Below are 18,143 nucleotides of genomic sequence, written 5' to 3'. Positions count from 1 at the left end.
TGAACATTATTAATTTACTTCAAAATGTTTCACTGTTTTTTTCTGAAATTCTAAAGGTAAAAATTAATCGAAAGCATTTTACAGTATATGTTCGAAAGTGATTCGAACTGATATAAAATTTCACTGACGCAAAAGGAAGAAGTCGAAGTATTTTCATTGATACATACAAATATATGCAACAAAAAAACAAAAAATTAGCATCAGGTTTAGGTACTTATATCATTGATCATATCAGGCCCATTGTCCTTTCTATGATATGCATTCTTGGTTTATTTGCTACAGTATACTTGATTTGTCTGCAACGTGGATAGAACTTGCAAAAGTTTCCCTTTCCTGTGAATGTTTGTCTGGTAACACTAAGATTACTTCTGTTTTTTTTTTGTTTACACGTCACTTTGGTTCTAATCCTACTTGAAAAATTACCACTGCAATTTGATGTTTATGGTTGTTGGTTCAATTTAACATCTCAGTTCCTACATGCTTTATATTTTATATGTTTACTAGAAATTCTTGAATCTACAATAAATGCTTCTAAATGACTTAAAATCTGCTATGTGCTGTATGTTTGTTGAAATTCATTCCAGCAAACTTATATCATTCAAAATTTTTAACTTACATTTGCAGAGAATGAGAACTTATGCTTGTATTTGGACTTCCAAATGAGACATGGGATAGGTCTCAACCAATTTGTTACTTTTGAAATATTAGTGGAGAAAATGAAAACTTACTTAAATATTAGTGATCATTTGTATAGTTTACTCTTTATATATTTATTATGACACATCAACAATCGGTTAAAAATCTAATGACAGTTAACTCTCAGTGACCACATGTTAATTAAATAAAAACAAAGTGATTAAATGTTATGTTTTTTTAATTTAGTAAGAAAAAATTTACAAAACTTAAATGAAAGTAATCGATCATGTAGTTTATCCAAAAAAATGAAGAAATATATAACTATCTAACTAATTATTATTAGGTACAAATCGAGCAACCTCAGTGATAAATGAATTGTTATTATTCATTCTCAATGTTCGAACACCAATAATGTCAAGGGTGTGAGTGTTTAATGTCAAATGATTAAAAATTATCTTTACACAGATATTGTTTTGCACTTACCCCAAATTAATAAAAAACTAATTACTATTAGAGGAAAACCCCCCTAAATCTCGCTTATTTCCTAACTCTTTCTTTATCTTTAATTGATAAGCGATAACACGTCGATTTTGGTGTTAATCGTCTTCATCGATAATTTTTTTTAATTTTTTTTTAATTTACTGCATTATATTTTTCCTTTTTAAATTTTTTAATAAATATACATTTATGATACGTTATTAATGCATTTATGACATATTTTTCTTTATCTTTTGATATTTTTTTGCCTTTGTTATCGGTCATTTGACCGTTGTTTTTGTTTATCTGTTTTTGGGTTGGATTTTACATTATCACAACTGATCATGATGATATTTATTTGTTAGCATGTTGATATTCTCTCATTTGGACTCTTAGATTGGATTTGGATATATGATTTACATTCATAGATAGTTTTCTCATGTCGTTCGACTATGATTTACAATTTTTTGATGGTTTTTCAATAAATTAATCTCATTTTTTGATTCGTTTGTAGATGATGTCAGATTTGTTGGTATCTATATTATATTTGAGTTTTTATTATGTTTTTAACCTTTTTCTTTTATGGTTCTTAGTATGACCTTAAGTGGTTAATTTTTTGTGTTAATTATTATAAGAAATTATTTTAATTATATATTTAATTTAATGTTATAATTGCAAACTTTTATTTTAATTATGGATATTGACAAAGCCGAAATGATACACAAAATTTATAAGTGTTAAACATCTAAACCGTCAGTTTTGATCGATTTTAGTACCTAGTTTTTTCATTTTTTTAAAAGTCATATCTAATGTTTAGTTTTTTTTAGTATCCGTTATTAAAACTTAACGCATTTAGCATCTAAATTATTAGTTTTGGTCCGTTTTAGTATCCAAACTTTCAATTTTTTTTCAAAATTTAATGTTAAATTTTGAACGAGTACTAAAAATGAAACAAAACTAAAGTTTAAGTATGATTTAAAAAAAAATGAAAGTTTAGGTATTGAAATGAACCAAAACTGTTAGTTTAGGCACTAAATATGCAATTTACCCTAAAATTTATAACTGAATATATTTTTTGAATTCTTTTATTTTTTTCAGAATTATCATTACAAAATATAAAATTTATAATTTAGTTAGGCATAAACAGTTAAGTATAAATCCTTAACATGTTGTGTTATTGTTTTATTGTTTTATTGTTTTATTGAGAGATTACTACTAGCTAGCAGACTAATGAAAAAATATTATAAATTAATTATGTTAATAACTATTTTGTATAATTAGTATCCTATTCACATTTATTGTTAGTTAAATTATCAATATTTTATTAGTCTAAATGAATAACTTAAAATTTTGCAGGCTGTGGGGTTCGAACCCACGCGCACTTTAATGCAGAAGATCTTAAGTCTTCCCCCTTATCCACTCGGGCAAACCTGCTACTAATTTATAGGTACTATCAAGAAACTATCTAATACAATATAACGTTGTATGACCCCCGACCTCAGCGTATGTATTGAAGTTGTATTTTTTTTTATGATTTCCAATTTTAAGGGAAACAACTCAATCAATAGAGAATGGTATACAAGTTGATGAAAAAATAAATTACTTTTTATTGATAATTTTTTTAAAAAAAAGAGATAATCATTATGTAAAAAGGTAACCTTTTAAATGAAACATGATTTTATTTAACAAAATAACTAAAATAATGGCGTTTTTAGTGGCGTTTTAAAAGTAAACGCTACTAATTTTGTTTATAAAGCGACGCTTAGGGGTAGCGTTGCAATATTCATCTACCTTTAGTGGCGTTTTTAACAAAAATACCGCAATAGACAAATATAAGGCGGCGTTTTTAAGGTAAACGCCACTACCTCGTGTACTTTAGTGGAACTTTTGTAGGAGATGCCGTACGTTTGTAACGTTTGTTTAGTACACGCCGCAATTTCACTGTACAATGGTGTTTTTTTAGGAAACGCCACAATTGTTTAGTCATTTAACTCACCTAGTTCCAAATTCCTAATTTTTTCGTTTCCATTTTTTAAATTTCCTACCCTAATGCACAGCTATCAGCTCCGCGCAGCCAAGCCATCAGCAGCGGCAAGCATCCCGCCGCCGTCGCCATCTTTCAATACATTTCCCTTACTCTGCATTTTTGTTGATTCGGGAATACGTTACACTCTGCCTTTTTCATTGTTTAATCAATCGAATTTAGCAGTTTAAAGGATTGAGATGTGATTTTTTAATTTTTTTGCTTTTTATTCGTGTTACTGGTATTAGAATGAACTGGTGTTTGTTTTTATTCAGTGATTCAAATACCATCTTCCTTATTTTTGGTTGTATGCTTTTGGCACTGCACTGATGTTAAATTTATTGGAAAAGGTGTTTTGATAAATAAATTACATAGAAATTGATAATAATTGTATCGTTAGTGAAAAATTGAAAAACGGAAGCCCTTATAAGACCATTTAACCAAACTTTGAACAACGAGAAATTATGATTGTACATTTGCCTACTCTCTTTCTTCATTCTTAGTAAGGAAACAGTAAATGAGACAAGAGATTTCATATTTCATGTTTGTAGCTAAGGTGGGTTCTATGTTCATTCTTGTTAATTGTGTGATTTAAAGTCGAGTTTCCAAGCTTTTCTACCTCAAATGATCAATCCCTTATTAAAAGGATCGACCCTTTTTACCAAATGATCGATCTCTTTCACCAAAAGGATCGATCCCTTATTGAAAAGGATTGATCCATTCCGTTAAAGGATCGATCCCTTTCTAGAAATAGTTGAATTATTTGAAAAATGATCGATCAATTTCACTAAAGGATCAATCCCTTGTGCATTAAATGTTTTTTTGGGTAGGTAAGGTCTATAATGATCCCTAACAGCTCCAAATAGCTAAAATTAATGGAGAAAGTATAAATTGAAGGTTAAATCTTCCCAAGACCAACAAGAATCATATTGAACCAACCCACCAACATCAAAGTTTTATTTTTGTGCTTAATTTGTCAAATTATTTGTTGTGAACTACATTGTTTATTTTGATCAAGTGCGTATTGGGTAAGTGCTTAAATTGTGGAAACATATTTGTCTTGTGAGTTTTTCTCTTTGTTTACTTTATTTGTAATTCCTCTTCTGGAAAGAGTGTAAGCAATGATTTGGGATATAAATATTGTGTGTCATTGTAAGGTAATACATTGTCCTTAAAGGTTAGCAAATCTAGTAGATTTGAGAAATCCTTAGTGTGGATGCTAAGGTAGTGGATGTAGACTCTAGTTTAGAAAGTCAAACCACTTAAAATCATTGCGTAAAAAGTTTTATCATTCGTTTGCTTCCACAAATTTCTTAAAAGACCAATTCACCCCTCTTGGTGGTTTTCAGTTGATCAATAAAACTAATAATCGGTATCAGAGCGGGCCTCAATCGACAATTTAACAACCTTGAGAATGTCCTTGGAGAGCTCTATCAACTTGCTCAATCAACCGATAAAAATGACGTCAGCTTTTGGCTTCTACAATGTTGAAGACTCTCAAACCATTACATGATCACCATACTTCAATGGAGCAAACTATTCTTATTGGAAGAATAAGATGATGTTGTTCGTTCAAGCTATTGATTACTCGGTTTGGGAAGTCATCATTAATGGTTCACTTACTCCTCTAAAAAACAAGTTGGAATGGACCAATGAAAATAGGAAGCTAGCTCAACTAAACACTAATCACATGCATATTCTATTTTGTGTACTTGGAACCGATGAGTATAATAGAGTGTCCTCATACTCTAATGCCAAAGAAATTCGGGACAAGCTTGAAGTCACTCATGAAGGAACAACTCAAGTCAAGAAGTCCAAGATTGGCATTCTCACTCTTAATTACGAGAACTTCAAGATGAAGCCCGATAAAGACATAAAGAAGATGTCTGATCGATTCACTTCAATAATCAACGAGTTGAAGAACTTTGGAAAGGTCTATCCCAATGAAGAAGTAGTGAGAAACATTTTTGCCTCATTATCCACATCTTGGAAAGGCAAAACAATCGTAATCGAAGAAGCTAAGGATTTGGAGTTGTACACCTTCGATAAGCTTATTGGATCATTGCTCTTAAGTCCACCAATGAATATAAAGAAAATTCTAGTGAAGAGGTGGATAAAGAAGATGAAGAGATGATCAAGAGAGTCAAGTGATTCATGTCGTCCAAAGAACAATAAAGGAAGCATGAATCGAAGAAGGGAAAGGATCCTATCATATGGTATCATTGCCAAAAATTGGGACACTTTTAGTATGATTATCCCTACTTAAAGAAGAAAGGATCAAGCAAGCCAAAGAAGAAGGCTTTTGTGGCTACATGGAGTGATAAAGATTCCACCGACAATTAAGAGGATGAAGTAGCCAACCTTTGCCTCATGGCCATCCAAGAAGATTTTAAGGTATCCTCTAACTCATCCAATTCCAATTCTTATACATTTGATGAGTTGCAAGATGCTTATGATAAATTAGTATTAGAATATGAAGTCATGATTTCAAAACACAAAAAACAATCATTCAAAATTGAAAATTGAAAATGACTCACTTTCTAAGACTAATAGTGAACTTGAAAGCAAAGTCAATGTTTTGCAAGAAAAATTATATGTTTTTGAGAAAAACAATAAGACTTGCAAAATTTTATTTTCTAAAGTCCATGAATATCATCAAAGAAAAATTGATGATCTTGAGAAAGGAAATGCTAATTTTGACAAAATTATTAAAAATAAATTTGAAAGAAGAGATTGCTCTAAGTCAAATTTTGTCAAAAATGACTTCTACAATAAACATGTTTATTCCCCTAAATTCTATAAAGGAAAATGATTAAGAGTATATGGGTCCCTAAAGGACTCATTAGTACCAAATATAAGGAGGTCTTATCTCTATGAATACCTAAGAGCACTATTTTTTTTGAAACTAACATCAATGGACCCAAAAAGATTTATGTACCAAAAGTTGTATAATTTTCTATTGTAGGTGTGTTGGAGCTATTGTGAGCAAAGTTAATCTATTTTTGAAGCTCTAAAACACAGTAAGAAATAACACTCAAGGAAAGGGAGACCTAAGAAATCAACCTTAATTCAAGTGGTAACAAGTTTCAAATTTCATGTAGTTTTTTGCTTTATATGATTTTATATGTTTGTATGCATGATTAAGTGTCCCCACATAGTGCTTAATTGCAATTAATTAGGGGATTTATTATTATATGAGTTGCAATTTTATGGCCTTATATGCTTATAATAATGATTTTGGCATTAAATTTGCAATATTTGATTGTTGCTGTGAAATCACTTTCTCTATGTTTTATATTGATCATATATGTTGATTTTAAGAATATGATGGTTAAATGTAGCAAAAATTTAAAATATGCATGTTTAGGATCTTTAGAGCCATTGTATATTTGTGTGACTTGATTTTGACTTTACTTATGCAAATTATGGACTAAATTGATCAATAAAATAAATTTGTATGATTTCATTTTTCAAGTTAACATTCATGCACATTTAGTATATTCTAAGTCATTAAAATTAATTTTCTATCAATAATATGACTAAGTTGCAAAATATTCGAGTCTAGTGTCATTTTTTTTGTCCTTGGAATAAAAATACAATTTTCCAGAAAAAAGATCGATCTCTTTACGAAAAGGATCGATCCCTTACATTTTCTAGAATAAAAGATCGATCCTTTTAGGCCAAAATCGTCTAGAGAGTCCTTTTAAGCTTGTTTATGCGCATTTTTCCCTACCACTCTTATACGTCGAACCAAATTTACCCAAAACACTCCCAAAATCTTCAATCCAAATCGTTTTCAAGTGGGTTTTGTGTAAACATCAATCCCATTTCATTATTTCAACGAATCATTCTTCAATTTTTGAAGAAACATCACATTTTGGTAAGATTTTTCAAAAATCCTAACTTTTAAATATTTTAAATTTGGATTAATTAGGTTGAATTAGGTGGCTAGAGAAGAAATTTTAAATTGTTTATCACTTATTTTGTTGCAGGGAGCATTACCCATAACCAATTATTTTCAAAAACCCAATTTTTTATCTTACACCCACAAGGTGTTCGATAAAAGTCCCAACCAAAACCACCTTCAAAACCATTCGTCCATACCCATTTTTCTAGCCCAAAAGGTTGTTCTAATTCATCCTAAATAACCTTTTAACATCCTTTAAACGTCTATTTTGGCCTAAATTCATATTTTTCGCAAAAATCCTTCATTATGCCAAAAAGAAAAACTATGGTTTCGAAGGGACAACCCACATGTCAAATTGGTTCTTGGATTGATCAATGTTTTCGAAACACCAAAGCTCATGAACATTTTGATTCATTTTTTTCATATCGACCTATTAAGGAAACCAAAAAAATTGATTTTGAACTTTTAAACAATTTGGGTTGTCCTTACGAGAAAAAATTTAAGGGATATGAAACTTTTCACTTTTCTCAACTTCGATGGCCCCACTTATTACACTTTGGTTCAAACTTTTTACTCGAATGCTTGTGTGTCATCCGCTACTTGTGATGACACCACCTATCGGAACATTGTCTCGTATCTTATAGGTTAGACGTCACTATTACCGTTGACTCCATCGCCCAATCTTTTGACCTTTCTCTTACCGGTGATGACAATGAACAGGACCCTTTTCCTCCCCAGATGGGCCTTCTAAACAATAAAGCCATCATTTTTCCCTTAACAATCGTTTGATCCATCTCATTATCTCCCATTGCATCCGTGCTTGAGCACAAAATTCTCTACCATTTGTGAAAGTGACTATTGGTGAATGTTTTGCATCCAACATAGTCGTATGTTTCACCTTGCTAGTATGATCTTTAATGATATTGTAAGTGTCATAAAATCGAAGGCTCGACCAAACCTTGTCTATGATATGTATCTTAGTTAATTATTTGAGCTTATTGACGTTGACACTTCTCACGAGCCCGAGGGATCCATGTATTGGGTTCTTAGTCATCATGGAGAGCATATGGATGATAACCATGATGGAGATGAGCACATGGATGAGGATCATGATGACGACGTTGGTGAGGAGCCTGAGGGAGCGGCTCATGTAGACCCAACACCTCCCTTGGATTTCTTTCAAGGTTTTGAGGAAATGATGCTTCAGTCTTTTAATTCTCTCTAAGCCCATTTCGACTCCCATTTTGATGCAATCAAGCAATGTCAGGATGCTATTGAGGCTCGTATGATTGAGGAAGTTCGAGCGATCCAGCACCAGCGTGACGAATTTTCATTCCCTCTTTCATCATCATCTTAGTTCATGTATGCATATCATTTCATTTTCCTTATTTTATTTTTAGACTATTCTACATTTGGATATTTGACTTTGGATGTTTGGTATTATGAACCTATGTTGATTTGATATTTGGTTGATTTTTATATTGGATATTTGAACTTATATGCATTTTTTATTTTGGTATATTCATGCTTTTGATACCTTAGTGCTTATTCTTGATTCTGGCTTGTTTTAATTACTTTATCTCCTTCTTATATTGTACTAACTTATGAATTATTTTTTATATAACAAAAAAGGGAGAAGTAAGTGTAAAAGAAAAATATTTTTCAAATTAACATTGGAGTTTAATTTTTTAAAATTCATAAATCCTTTTATTATTTTTCTAAGGGGAACATTTTTCAAAAACAAATTTTCAAAGAGTTTTGTTATATAAAAATGGGAGATTGTTGAATTAAGATTTTATATAACGATAAATTACAACATTGACTTTGGATTTAATCGTATTTATCAAACATTTATTAAAAATAATTCAAAGTCCAAATTAACTTGAAAAATATGTTTTAAATGTTTTCCAACTTAGTCGAATCTTTTCAAAAACAAACTCGATTGTTTTCGGGCTTTGAAGTGAGTTTCCAAATGGCTCAAATGATCGATTCCTTAACAAATGGATCGATCTCTCTGACTAAAGGATCGATCCCCTTAAAAAAAGATCAACCCCTTGGATTCCAGTAGGTTTGAGATAGATGTATTTACAAAATGGATCAATCCTTTCACCAAACGGATCAATCCCTCAATGAAAATGATCGATCCCTTTCTTGAAATGCTCATATTATCTAAAAAGAATTGATTCCTTTCACCAAAGTATCAATTCCTTGTGCATTAAATGTTGTTTTTGGTTGTAAGTAATGACTATAATGATGCCCAATGGCTCCAAATGGCTATAACTAATGGAGAAGTTATAAATAGGTCAAAGCTTCCCAATACCAATAAGAATCATATTGAACCAACCCACCAACATCAAAGTTTTGTTTTAAGCTTAATTTGTCAAATTCTTTTTTGTAAACACACTTGTGAGCTACATTGTTTATTTTTCTCAAGTATGTATTGGGTGAATGTTTAAATTGTGCAAACACATTTGACTTGTGAGGTTTTATTTTTGTTTGCTTTATTTGTAATTCCTCTTGTGGAATGAGTGTAAGAAAGGTTTTCGGGTATAAACCTTTTGTGTCATTGTAAGGTTACACCTTGTCCTTAAAAGTTAGAAAATCTAGTGGATTTGAGAAATCCTTAGTCTGGATGCTAAGGTAGTGGATGTAGACTCTGGTTTAGAAGGTCGAGCCAATCTAAATCATTGCGTAAACTTTTTTATCATTCGATTGCTTCCACAAATTTCTTAAAAGGCCAATTCACCCCCTCTTGGCAGTTTCCGGTTGATCGATAAAGCTAACAATACAAATTCTTGAATTTCCAAAAAAAAAAGTCGAAATCAAGCTTGTTTTAAATAATTCCATATTGAAATCAATTGCGATTAAAAAACTGATTTAATATGATAATAACATCATCATAAACACCTTAATTGTCATAAGAAAACCTTGAAAATCGATAAAGAAAATTAGCACATTAAATACCTCCAAAAATCAATTTTATTTCATAAACTCCTCTTTAAATGAATTGATTATTCAAGATAATCATTGAAGACAAAAAGAACCAAGGAAAATAAAATTACCTTGCTAGAAAAAGAATATTAAGAGATGATGAAAATCAACAACTGCAACACCAAGAACCAAGAGAGAAAAACGGCAAGAATGAAGGAAATGAAGCAACTTTGATTGAAGAGAAAAGATCAAGATGAAAGGAGTAAAAATCAACAACAAATGAATAGAAATGAGGAATAATATTTTAAGCCATGGAAGAGATGTTGGGAGAATTTTGGAGAGAATTACAGTAGTGTTTGGATGAGAGAATGAAAAGAACGGTTAATGAAATTAAGAATAAAAATGAGAAGAAATTTAGGAGAATGAATCTAGCTAGGAAAATGGAAAAAAAGAAATAAGACTCACGGTTAAAATTGGAGGGAAAAATCCTAAAACACAAGCCTTGGTAAAACTAGCTTCATAGGTTTTTATGTTTGATTCATTTACAATTTAGTCACTAAAATCAATATTTCTAATTTATTCAATTTAATCACTTCATTAAATCTATTTTATATTTATTAAATATCATATTTAATATTATAAAAATCATTTAAACACTTCCTAATAATATTTATAATTTTGAAAGTTAAAAATAATATTTTATCATAAATTTAAAAAATTACCCAATTACCAACTCAAACTACTAACCTGAATTTTGAGATGTTACAAAAATAATGTTGAGCTTTTCTTCTCTCATTGCTTGGGAAAAGACATCTCAGTACTTAAAATATCAATGGAGATATTCCTATTATTGAAATGGATGTATCTCGACATTCTTTGGAGGATTCATTAAGTTGTAACAACTAGAGTTTGAGGCAAGTCTCCCCCTCACGATAAAATACCATGAAATTTAGACTTAATATTACTAGAATAAAGGCATCTTTACTCATATTGCTAGAATGGAGACATTCCTATTAGTAAGATGACATAACAAAGTATATCTCCTTGAAAAATTTCTTTACTCGTTATCTACAAAAGAGTGAAGACATTGATGCTCAACAAATTTGATCAAGTGAAATTTGACAGACTTATTTATTAAGGCACTTCCTACAACTACATTTGAGAAATTAATTATCAACGTTGAATTGTGTCGTTTCAAGTATCTTAAGTGGTGCATATATGATGGAAAGTAAATATGAATTGTACTCTTTTTCCCTTAATCAAAGTTTTGTCCTATCGAATTTTCTTGATAAGGTTTTTATTTTTTAATGAGGCAACATGTTATGCATATTAAATACATGTGTACTTTTCTTTACTAAGATTTTTATCTTAATAAGGTTTTAATGAGACACGAATCTTAATAGACATCTAAGAGGGAGTGTTGTGAATATTTATTTATGTGGATGTCTATCTTTATCTATCAGATAAGATTTTTTTTATATTATGATCATGTCTTTAATAGCTACCAGTATTAGAATTATATATTATATCTATTACTTACGGTTATAAGTATAGAAGTTGAAGAAACCTCTATATATGTACTTCACATTGAAAAAAAAACAATATAAATTCCATTCTCTCAGAAACTCTAATAACTGCCTAAAAGAGTTACCGGTTCACCCTCCCAATTATTTTAAGTGGAAAATACAAATGCAAAAAGTGAGTTTTGAATATTTCGATCCCTCATAAAGTTATTTATTCATCTCATCAAACAACTTATAAAACTTTTTCGCTTCTCAATTTGGATCTTCATCACATCCATTTTTTCTCATCTCGGTGAAATCATTAACACTAATATCACAATCATCTTCTCTAACAGATTGATAATGACTTTGCATATTAAATGCATCTCACAACATACCCTTCATGTCATCTTATCTAACATATCGATGATGAACATTAAGAGGATAAGTTGAATTACTGGAGGAAGAAGATCTACGAGGTGTACACTTCTTATCCATTTTTTATAGCCCTGAACAAAACCAAAAACAATTAGATGCTCATAGACAATTTCACGAATGTGCCAATTAAAGTTAACACACTTCTTACAAGGGCAAAGAATCATATTCACATGGCTTGCATTTACAAAAGGTAAATTTAGAAAAGTTTTATTCCATTTCGATACACGTCGTTTACCCTTGACAAATCCGTCCAACTCTGATCCATTTCGTATTTCTAAAATATCCATTTCAAATGTTAATTCCTAATACTACAGAGAAAGTAAATAACTAAATATAATCATTACTTAAATATGCATCATCAAACTCCAGGATCACTTAAATATGCTTTTCAACAGAAATCGGTAGATTTCAATACAACTTGTGATTTAATCACTTTAAAATTCACTACCTAAAGTTAATTTCAAAAGGGGCTAACATCTGCAAATGATTAAACCTATGCTACACAGTACACATCATAACTAAACACTTTATATAATACAAACACATTCAATATATATATATATATATATATATATATATTCTTACTGAAAATGAAGAAACATAATAGGCCAATGTACATAGAACTAAATCACACAATTATACAGAGAGAAAGAAGAAAGAAGAAAGATGGTACTTATTTCCTAAACTTTACAATTATACCATATTCCATTATTATTAAGTAAATTAAGAAAGATGGTACTTATTTCCTAAACTTTACAATTATACCATATTCCATTATTATTAAGTAAATTAAGATCAAATGATAATAAAGGATTAATTAATGCATGTTTAGACTTTACACACTCATGTTAACAAGACAATAACATATTCCATTTATTGTTTGGGAAATGATGAAATATAAACGTCGTTAAACAAGTTTGGTAACAATATGGTATAATTGTCTTAATTTACTTAATAATAATGGAATATGATATAATTGTAAAGTTTGGGAAATAAGTTCCATCTTTCTTCTTTCTCACGAGGACACAGAACCCACCTTAACAAGAATGCACACAATTAACTTATTTTTAAACACACATGTTGTTTATTTATCATTATAAACAAGGACTCAATTCAATTGAAAATGTTTGACTAAGTTGGAAAACATTTAAAACATGTTGGAAAACATTTGGACTTTGAATTATTTTTTATAAATGTTTGATAAATGCGATTAAGTCCAAAATCTATTTTGTAATTTTTTTTATATCAAAATATTAATTCAACATGTATTTATTGCTTCCATTTTTAGGTTTCTAGTTGTGTTTAGTTGTTTATATTAGTTGTTCTTGATCAACTCTTGTTGGAGAAGAGCAGTGTCGATCGAATCAGAGGTTCAGAGATTTGTTTCAGAAAGATTTTTGATAATTTCAGTTTTTTCGCTCTGTTTTGGAAACAAAAAAGTCTATTCTGTTTTTTATGGGATTTTGATGTGTCATTTTGTTTTCTAATGTGCCTAATGTGTGTATTGTTGAAGAAAAATGATGCATTAATTTTTTATAGTCGTTTGGTTAGCATTTGGTGTTGAATCGTGTGGTTACACCATCTAGGTGAGTGGTTGCCCATTTGCTTATGATGTACGTGTTCAATGTTGAATGAAGGTTTAATTATATGTGAGCTCTGAATTTTAGGTTATAAAGTTGGTATACTTTTTGTTGATAATTGATTGTGTAAATTCATGATGCATAGATTAAAGTATGTGATCAAAGTGAACATGTATCTTGTGACATGATTTATGGAACATTGGAAGTGAATTATCATTATGAGCATGTTTGTAAAAGTTTTTGATTATGAGTTAAGAATATATTGAAAGAATATGATTGAGATAATCATATGAATTGTGATGTGTTAATTATGATTTGTGATGCATTGGAAGCAAATGATATCTGCAAGCATGAGTATTAAAACATGTTGAATATTAGTTATGATGTAATGAAAGTATGTGATCATAGTTAGTGCATATATGACATGACATGAAGGCTATGAATTATGGTGCTTTGGAAGAATGTGTTTCATGGAATGTGAATTGGAAATGTCCAATTGATATGGAATGTTATATGGAATGTGAATATTGGCATGTGTATTGAATATGTGTTGCAAGTGATGCATGGTGATTTTGAAAGTGTATATATGAATGTTTTAAGGATGAGTGGAACAACTTCACTATCAATGGATGAGTGAATAATTTGATGTCCATATAAGGTTGATCATGACAACCATTTTCGATAAGTGTATATGTGTATAACCTAAACATCATTTGATAATAACTTTTGTGAACTTGGATTAAATGACTTCTTAATGGGACCTTTGGATATGAAAGGCATGCATAGGAAAGAGTAATCTATGTGTTTTGTATGAGTGTATGTGATACTGGGATACCAGGTAAGGTCGGCAAGTTGAGCTTTGCTCCGAGAAGATCATGGGGTAAGGTTGGTTTATTAAGCTTAGCTCTGAAAGTCGTGGTTTGGACCTGAGTGAGTCTACAAATAAAAGGGAGTCGTATGGAGTCCTTTTATCCAATGAGTGAGTTGTGTTTTGAACAAAAGACCATTGATCTCAAATGGAAACAATGTATGCGTTGTATGGGGATTTGTCGAAAAGGTAATTTTGCATATGTGCATGTGATTTGTTGCAAGGTATATGATGATGTAAAGCATATTTATAATATGGATATTTTGTGCATTTATGATGCATTAAGTGAACAACATTGAAGCATGACATTATAATATGATCATTAAGGTAAAAAAAAGTAAGGTTTCATGGCATTTAGGTATGCTTTCCTTTAGCCTTAACATGTACATAATATTTGAATCTTTAGTCATTCACTGAGCTATATAGCTCACATTCGTTGTTTTATATTTTTTAGGCCTTTACTTGTCAATTCAAGAGCATGAGATGCAAGGCACTTGGTGGTGATCAAAGTAAGGGAGCTTTTGTAAAGTTATTTTGAACCTTGGGTTTATTTTGAGGTAATATGTTATCCTTAATTAAGCTTTAAGTTGATTTGTTATTGTGACACTTGCTAATGCATAAGTGACTTATAATGATTTATGTTATATTTTGATTATTGAATGAATAATGAAATGATGAATTTTGATGTTACATGGATTACATGTTATGCATTATTACTAAGTATGCCTAAGTTAGTCAAAGTATAATTTATGCATTAAATACATGTCTTGATCACCTAGACAAGTTATAATAAGATGACATAATATGCGAGATTCATAGGAAGCATGAAATGATCAATAATGCACAAAACGGTTAGGTAACTTGTGTTTAAGTTGACTTTCTATGCAAAATACTTTGAACTTTGGAAGTTAAATACTTGTATGTTATGTTAAATGATGTTATGTAGCATGCTATATATGTATTATGACATGTTTTCAGTGGTTTAAGAGTGTCCAAGCACATTCGTAGACCTAGGATCGATTACACAACTAATTGGATAGATGTTCATGCACATTAATATTCATTTTCTACATTTTTCAAAAAGCTACTATTTTGTAAAAGATCGATCTCCCGTGAAAAGGGATAGATCCATTCATTGTGTGCTCGATAAAAATAGGTCAAATTGCATTCATGAAAAGCCTAAAGTGTTCTCTAAGCCCTTGGATAGTCCCTGAACTTTAAAATATATTCAATTTGGTTTAGAACTTGATTTCTTAATTAAAGATTGGTTTTAAGTTGGATTTGGGTGAAATTTTTTCTATGAATCTATAATAATAATAATTTCATAATGAAACCTCCAATTTTATATTTTTGGTTTATTTTCATATTTTGAAAAGTTTACATTTTAGTCTATAAGTTGAGCATGTTCAATTAGGTCCCTAAACGATGTCCGATTAAGTTTAAATTTTGCATGTGACTAATGAAAGGTTAATAATTCATATTGGTAAGTTTAAATTATTTATTTTCCATGAATTTGATAATGACATGTGAAATGACTATTTTAGCCTTGCACAGTTAATAACATTTATCTTGTGATGCATGATTGTATGAATGTCATAAGCGTGATTATGTTATATATCTTTGTTGTATATTGCATGATGAATGTTTTATTTTAATTTCTTCCACTTTGTACGTATGATTAGGGTTTTTGTTATGTTCTACTTGATTGGAATCTATTGTGCAATTAATTATTCGGGTCATTCTTCGTGATCGGGTATATGGTGTTACAACTTTTAACAAGATAAAGATGTCTTAACTGTCAATTGAACTCATCTGAGGACATCGAGTTACTCTCTGGTCGATGGTGCACCCATCCTAACTCAAAAGTTTATATCGTGATAACTCCATCGACTAAAGAGAGTTGAGATACCTCTACTAAGGCTACCAGAATTTCCCTTCATACAAAACAACGATATATTATCATTTTCTTTAATTATCATCTCGTTAGAGAGTTCAGAATCCTCGTTGAATGTGTAAGTGTTGGAACAACTCCACTAACCTAGCGAATCACATACCAAATTCCCAGAGAAAACTTTTGGATTTAGACAAATTTACTAAATCCTAACATTTATGACAAGACTAAGTCAAATGATAAAAAGGATCCTTTAAAACAAAAATTGATTCATCCATCGTAACCTGTAAATCTAATTAGGATTATCCATAAACACATCTATCGTAAACTATAAATCTAAATATGACTTATCCATAAACACATCTAGATCCAGGGTGTTACCACTTCCTTATGACTTTCAAACCAAACCACTTTATGCTTTTTTTCTTATCCACGAGGGGACAAGTGTTGTACCTCTAAAAAAATCCTCTACTTATCGAGAGCGAAATTTCTATAGTTATTTGGAGTTCTACGTCCCCCCTAGATAGTCAATGTTCTTCGATTTAAACACCATCATTAACAAATTTTACTATATAATAATCGATATAATTCACTTTACGGACCTGCAAATAACAATCATGATCCTATACCTAATACCCACACACATTATTGGTTAATATATAAACTCGCATAAAATTGAGAAAGAAATATATCTCTTTGACTCAGGACCTCACATTGTTCATCATCTTCATTTCACCGTTTTTCCTAAAAATCGTCAACTACGACTTTCACTCAAATTAGAAAGGGTGTACCACATATATCGTTGTCATAACTCAAATTATACGTCAATAATTTTAAATTTTATTTTTTTATTATTTGTATTAACACCATTTAATTTGTAAAAAATCATATTCAATTAAGGATTTTATACCACAAATATTTGTAAAATTATTTACCAATATGATGTAATGATAAAATACTCCATTTTAATTTTGGGTATCACTTTTGTAAACACATTTGGTTGGTTCTTAAGTTGTTTATCTTTATTCTCTTATATTTTCTTAGGTTATGAGTTCTAGATCAATTAAGAGTACTCTCATTTTCTCCTAGACTCTCCTTTCTCCTTTATTCTAAATAAAATTAAGATTAAATTTATAAAGTTTGCATAAAAAATTGGGTATGAGTTTAGAGCAGCCAAACAAATAACTGAATAAGGGCTCGAAAGCCTAAACGTTTTCTATATTCCCCGCACGTTCCCTCCATTATTTAAATGGTAAACTATACATTTAGTATTTAAATTATTAACTTTGATCCCTTTTAGTACTTAAGCATTTATTTTTTTAAAATTATACCTAATGTTTAGTTTTCATTTAATTTTAGTTCTCTGTCGTTGCACGAACCAACATACCTCAGTGGTTAAAGGAATCATTGTTGTCCTTAGAGGTCATGTGTTTGAGCACCAGCAACTACAACAGGATAATTGAGCGTTCATTATCAAATGGTTGAGAGTATTTAGAACATATATTATTTTTTAACCAGCTTAGCTTAATAAAAAAATAGTTCTTTGCCGTTAAAAGTTTAATGCGTTTAGTACCTAAACTATCAATTTTGGTCCATTTTAGTACCTAAACTTTTAATTTTTTTAAAAATTTAACATTAAATTTTGAACGAAAGTACTAAAATGAAACAAAAATAAAGTTTTTAACGGCGGGTTACTAAAATGAAATAAAAACTAAACTTTAGATATTATTTTAAAAACAGTGAAAGTTCAAGTATTAAAATAAACTAAAACTGATAATTTAGGCATTAAACGCATAATTTGTCCTATTTAAATAAACCTCAATACTCTCGGAATTTACAATTAACCCTTAACCTTCTTCGTTTCATTTTCTCCGTTCAACGTTAGCTCCT

At 30.1% G+C, this 18,143-nt stretch overlaps 1 non-coding gene across 1 annotated transcript; it reads right to left on the bottom strand.

Moving 5' to 3' along the window:
• Positions 1-2,464: 2,464 nt before the first annotated feature.
• TRNAL-UAA lies at positions 2,465-2,547 on the bottom strand. Its single transcript has one exon. It is a non-coding gene; the product is annotated as a tRNA-Leu (tRNA).
• Between the last annotated feature and the right edge of the window lie 15,596 nt (positions 2,548-18,143).

This window comes from Hibiscus syriacus, unplaced genomic scaffold, assembly GCF_006381635.1.
Source record: "Hibiscus syriacus cultivar Baekdansim isolate YM2019G1 unplaced genomic scaffold, ASM638163v2 tig00110610_pilon, whole genome shotgun sequence".
In the NCBI taxonomy this organism is placed as follows: domain Eukaryota; kingdom Viridiplantae; phylum Streptophyta; class Magnoliopsida; order Malvales; family Malvaceae; genus Hibiscus; species Hibiscus syriacus.
Note: the sequence above shows the minus strand (reverse complement) of the source record. Positions and strands in the feature narration are given on the sequence as shown.